The sequence below is a fragment of the Sinocyclocheilus anshuiensis genome, unplaced genomic scaffold (genome assembly GCF_001515605.1).
Source record: "Sinocyclocheilus anshuiensis isolate Anshui unplaced genomic scaffold, SAMN03320099.WGS_v1.1 scaffold609, whole genome shotgun sequence".
Classification (NCBI taxonomy): domain Eukaryota; kingdom Metazoa; phylum Chordata; class Actinopteri; order Cypriniformes; family Cyprinidae; genus Sinocyclocheilus; species Sinocyclocheilus anshuiensis.
Genome location: NW_015541011.1, coordinates 1,886,500 through 1,892,330, shown reverse-complemented (window position 1 = coordinate 1,892,330; position 5,831 = coordinate 1,886,500).

The window sequence follows — 5,831 nt, the reverse complement described above, 5'->3', positions numbered from 1 at the left end:
ACACTGCCAAAAGTACCAAAAGTTGGTTGAATGACCATGGTGTTGGTGTGCTTGACTGGCCAGCAAACTTACCAGACCTGAACCCCATAGAGAATCTATGGGGTATTGTCAAGAGGAAAATGAGAAACAAGAGACCAAAAAATGCAGATGAGCTGAAGGCCACTGTCAAAGAAACCTGGGCTTCCATACCACCTCAGCAGTGCCACAAACTGATCACCTCCATGCCACGCCGAATTGAGGCAGTAATTAAAGCAAAAGGAGCCCCTACCAAGTATTGAGTACATGTACAGTAAATGAACATACTTTCCAGAAGGCCAACAATTCACTAAAAATGTTTTTTTATTGGTCTTATGAAGTATTCTAATTTGTTGAGATAGTGAATTGGTGGATTTTTGTTAAATGTGAGCCAAAATCATCACAATTAAAAGAACCAAAGATTTAAACTACTTCAGTCTGTGTGCATTGAATTTATTTAATACACGAGTTTCACAATTTGACTTGAATTACTGAAATAAATGAACTTTTCCACGACATTCTAATTTATTGAGATGCACCTGTATACACCAATGATTCTTGAATCTTAAAGGGATAGTTCATCAAATAAATTATGCACTTCAGCTTTTAAATAAAATTAGCCTCCAAATGTTGTGCTACTTTTTATATGCAAGTCCACTGACTAGGAAATGCGTGCATGTGCAACATATAAAGGATTTAAATAATACAAATAAATAAACATTTTTGCCTTGGATAAATTCTGGATTATCAATTGACAGTTGCTGATTATTTCAAGAAGTTTAACGTTATGAGACAAACAACAAAGATTGCAAAAAGCCAAAAGAGTCCATTCACCTATTCAGAATATTCTATCTAAAACCAAAGCTAAGTGAAGAGCACACCACTGCAGGGATATTAAGTGAGTTTGAGGGAATTTAATCTCCTCTTGAACACCAGTAAACGGTCACAGAGCTGTCACATCAACAACAGATCTAACCCCACAAACAAGGTCCAAGCTTAGCAGATGCCACAAAAAAGGACCTATTGCACTGTCTAGCAACATCTCAAAATACGACGTGACCTTAATCTGCGTGGTGCAGCCAGCGCACTGAATCAGCTGGACCATTACATCAAAGTCACCAAAGCTCATTAGACTGGAATGATCAGTTTAGACACTGCAGTCTGACCCAAAACACTCACTGATCGGCGGCACTCATTACTGCTCTTGGAAGTCCTAAGAGCCGGTTATTAGCCGGTCATGCACCGGCTAATCTCTCCCTCAGCATGCCTGACACTCCTATCTGGATCTGAGGACACCAGGGGATGCATGAAGAGGGACAGATTACATACCTTTTGTGTAAATTGTACAGACACAAAAAAATTATAATCCCTTACATAACTTATGTCTGAGGTTTTTCCTGTTTCATTCTTTTTTCAGAGCATTGGATAAATGAGTATAGGGTGTCTGCTTGGCCTAGGTCAGTCTAGACTTTTCTTTATGAATGAAACATAAGCAGAGGAAACACTGCTGACATGGGTGCGGCTGTTACGCCATGTTTGAAAACCAGGTTTCTCTCCCTTTTTTCTTGTTTTTTTTTCCCTTTCCCATGTCAAGCATCATGCTACCAAAGTGCTCAGATTCATACAGTTCCTATATACCCGTGTTAGACAATTCCTGAACTTGCCAACCCCCCTAACTACACATAAGCCCTGACTTAAATTACAGATAGGGTTGATACTAATGAAATTTTACTCTACATAATGAACACCTGGGAAGTCAGCAATCTCTCCAAAGGTAAACAGTGAAATGACCTTGTTAGCTGGGCGTGTTTGCATTCTACATGAATAAGGCTTGTTTGCTTTGTCAGCTTCCTCGAAAAATAAACTCAGGTGTCAGTGACTAATATAATCTACTTGTGAAGTACAAGTTAAATATAGGCTAGTTTTGCTATTGTATGCATGGCTAACATTCAAGTACCATTATATTTTAATATGATGCAGGAAGATACTTCACAATACTTATACAAAAAATATTTGAAAGAATACAGCCAATTGTTCCCCTTTCATTAAATAAACGTGCAGACTCACACTTCAAAAACGTAATAAAACAACAGGCTGGTGCTAGCATATCTACAACACTATGTAACTTTGGGCATTGACCTGCAAATGGAAAACATTGTATTGCATTCCATCACAGTGACTCTCTCACATGTAATTACTTACACATTAGATCCCTCTCTCTCACTCACTTTCATGAAAGCAGATCCCCTCTGACATCTCCAGGAATACAGCCATGTGTTAGCAATGCACTTATGTTACACTCAAATTGCCACACAATTCCGCTTCACTGCACATCTCTTCAAAACAATTGTGCGCTGTACTGCCCCTTCCTTATGCCTGCAGAATCAATTTGAGACGCAGAAGCTAAACCTTCCACTGATGATCATTTCTCATCTTTCCTCTGTTTATAGGGTTCAGCAAAAAGTGAGGTGGCTACATTACAAACTATTAATGTGGTAAAAACAATTAGACCACAAAGTTGTTTCGTAGTTAGATTAAGGATGGGTTCCATTAAAAAAAAAAAACCTTTAACAGAATGGTTAATGGTTAATGTTAACGGTTCATGCAAGTGTATCCTTCTGCCGATGGGGGAGAAATATTGTTTAAAAAAATAAAAAAATGAATAAACGGAACATACAGCATGGAGCAGACAGCACTAACAGTGTTGTCTGATTCCAGAAACAATGACTCCTATGAGACAGTTATTTTTAGTGAATCAAAACCATAGAACGCATCTAGTGTATAGTCCGATAACTGAAGGAATGACTCTTATGAGATGGCTCTTTTTAGTGAATCAAAGCATTTACGCAAAGTCTGATTCCCGAATGAACGATTTTAATGAGGACAGTTCATTTAAGTGAATTAAAAGTGTACAGCATATTATGTATTTTGTCAGTAGTAACCGAAAAATATTTATTAATCAGATATGTTACAGTTAATGTACAGTATATTGTTAGGACTAGTTATTGGATTGCATTTATGTAGCCTCTAAAAAGTAATTAAAACATTTAAACACACCCTTTAATCATATATATAGAAGGGAAGCAACGAATCAGAACTGAAACAGAAATCATAATAAATTCAGCCTGCTTTCAACTTCATTTGAGCCTAAATGGTGCTTTGATAAACTGTGGTTCTATTTTGCAAATATCAGCACATTTGAGGCGAAGGCTTAGTGAAACAAACATAAGTTACAGACAGCAGTTAATTATTTAGACCAAAGTCAAACCAAATAAGGCTCTCAAACACTTTGGATGTCTCCAAATGCGAACAAGCGGAGACAGGTGTGAAGAGGCATGAAAAAAAAAAAACTGATAAAAATCACATTGCCATATACAAACAGATCATAACTTTTAATATCTTCCTGCCATGCATGAGAAAGCAGAAGAAATTGAGGCAGGTGAGACTCCTGCTGTGGGCAGGTACAGTGCCAAGACTCCAAGCTCGCTTTACCATTATTTCTATGAGGCATATAAAAGTTCTTTATCACTTTGTCATGCTGGTAACGAGCTTGCTAAGCTCAATTCTGTACCTTCATCACATATGAGAGCCTGCTTTGTTTCTCACGTCACCTCACTTTGCATCGTATCTGCGGTTCTGGGCTCGCCAGGGGTCCGGGTTTGTGGTGTTATACAAGACAATGCTTTGTGTACACCATAACGCCTCCTCCTGTTCAACTCAAGGTGAAAATAACAGAACAAGCAGTCAGCCCCATTATTATAATATCAGTTTACATATCCAGGGTACAAATCAGTGAGGGCCATTTCATCAAGCTAATTGCCTGTGTGTAAGAGGGAGCAAACTTTTTCTCTGTCTCTCAGTTATGAAGCCTTTTTTCTTAATCACATATAGAGCCCTTGTGTCCCAGAGGGACTTGCATTGTAATTTACAATTGAACCACAGAGCAAAGCCATCAATCTTTCCCAGACAGTTTTTTCGTCTCTCCCCCATCCTCTCTTTTTTTTCTTCCCCACTATATAACTGTGTTGAAAGCGTTAATGGTTCAAGAAACAGAACGGCAGAGCTGAGTTTTCCACAGAGCCACACTCTCCAATGCCGTGTCTGACAGAGGCAAACCACAAGAATCAAGGCCTTGGCACTGTTAGCTATGAGCAAAGGCCAAACACTCTGGCCTTCATAAGCTCCTGGCAGCAAAAAGCCCTCGAGTGAAGGACCTCTGGAGCTTAAGAAATCATTCTCTGAACTTACATGTCATGCAGACCAACATTTTCTCCAGATAGGGCAAGCAGTGGTAGTTAGCAACTATGAGCCCGTGTTTAAGTTTAATTTATTCAGCATTGGCTTGTGCACTACAAAAAAGGTCACTTGTAGCCTTTCTAAGCCTTGGACTTGACTGGCCCATCTTTCAATCACTAATGCTCATATCAAAGCCCAGGAGAGATTGAAAAGAGGGACTGAACTGATCCCACATTCTTCCATGCCAAGTGTCACCCACTCAGAGACACACCCTGTCCCTCCCCCTTCCCCTACTCCATCCCTGTAATGATGAGTCTTGTCGTTAATGAGTTAATGCGAAAACTCTCAATGTCATCGGCAAAGATAAGAAGGAAGAAAGCCGTGCATTGTATGCATAATGACAGACTCCCCGACTGCCCCCAAGATGTCACGGGTCAGCCATGTTAAGAATGTGTGCGCCCAATCATCTACTGATCCTTATCTGGCTGGCCTGCAGCTAACCAAGACATGGGCCCGATCAGGGGCGCTGATGAATGAACAATGGGGCCCGTGGATTGTTCTGCCATCCACATGACAGCTTCTATACCAACACATGATGACATAACCAATCAATCTATCAATTATCCAACAACTTATTGGGCCAGTTGCATGAAAACAAACATTATGAAACATATTTGGTGCTAGGCTTGTGGGAATTACATCTAGTGCTTGAAAAGAAAAAGGAAAGGAGGAGTATGACCTTACAGTGAACTGTATGAACTGTTGTTACCCGCCATCATCAGGTCATTGTTACTGTTGGTATTCAAAAGTATGCAGACTGCTGGTGCACAGCTCATGGCATTCTGAAACAATTGTTATGGTTGGATGTGCCTTGCAATAAACTCTATAATAATAAACAAAATGACATGCTTTTGAATGCTGCAACTTTTATAAATATATTAAGCACTTTTAATGAATATGCTTGTGTTTTAATTTAAGAAAATATTATTTTATAAAACAATTTAACATAATTTCAGAAATATGCTCCGATCAAGCTCAGACACATTTTATTAATACAATTAAACTTTTGATTATTTACACAAAGGAAATGTAAAAAAGGCAAATGTGGATATAATTATCTCTAATTTCAGTAATTCTATTGATCAGGTTGTAATATTTCAGAATGAGACACAATAACTAATTACACAAACCTTATTAGATGCATTGCTAGTACTCACTGGGGTTTGTATTGTTACTCTCCCTCCAAAATGATGTCACTTCCTGGAAGATGGTGTCGGTAAAGCGCTGGGCTGCGTTCAGCCCCGACAAAACGGTGCAAAATGTTTTTTAAACGGAAACGGTGGTGCGTTGAACACACTGTTCTGATGACGCAAGAGTTGCAACTATGGCAGCTGAGAAGGCTATTCTTTGTGTTCTTTTTGAAGAATTTTTGGAGGCTGATGAAATCGGTATAAATACGTGTTTAATACTGCAAAATATGCTCAATGTTACAGTCACTGCCCTTGCCATCCAGAATAAAAGAGAACATCCCAATCGAGTGAAGGGATTTGTGGAAACTGTGGTTCCTAATTATTGTGATA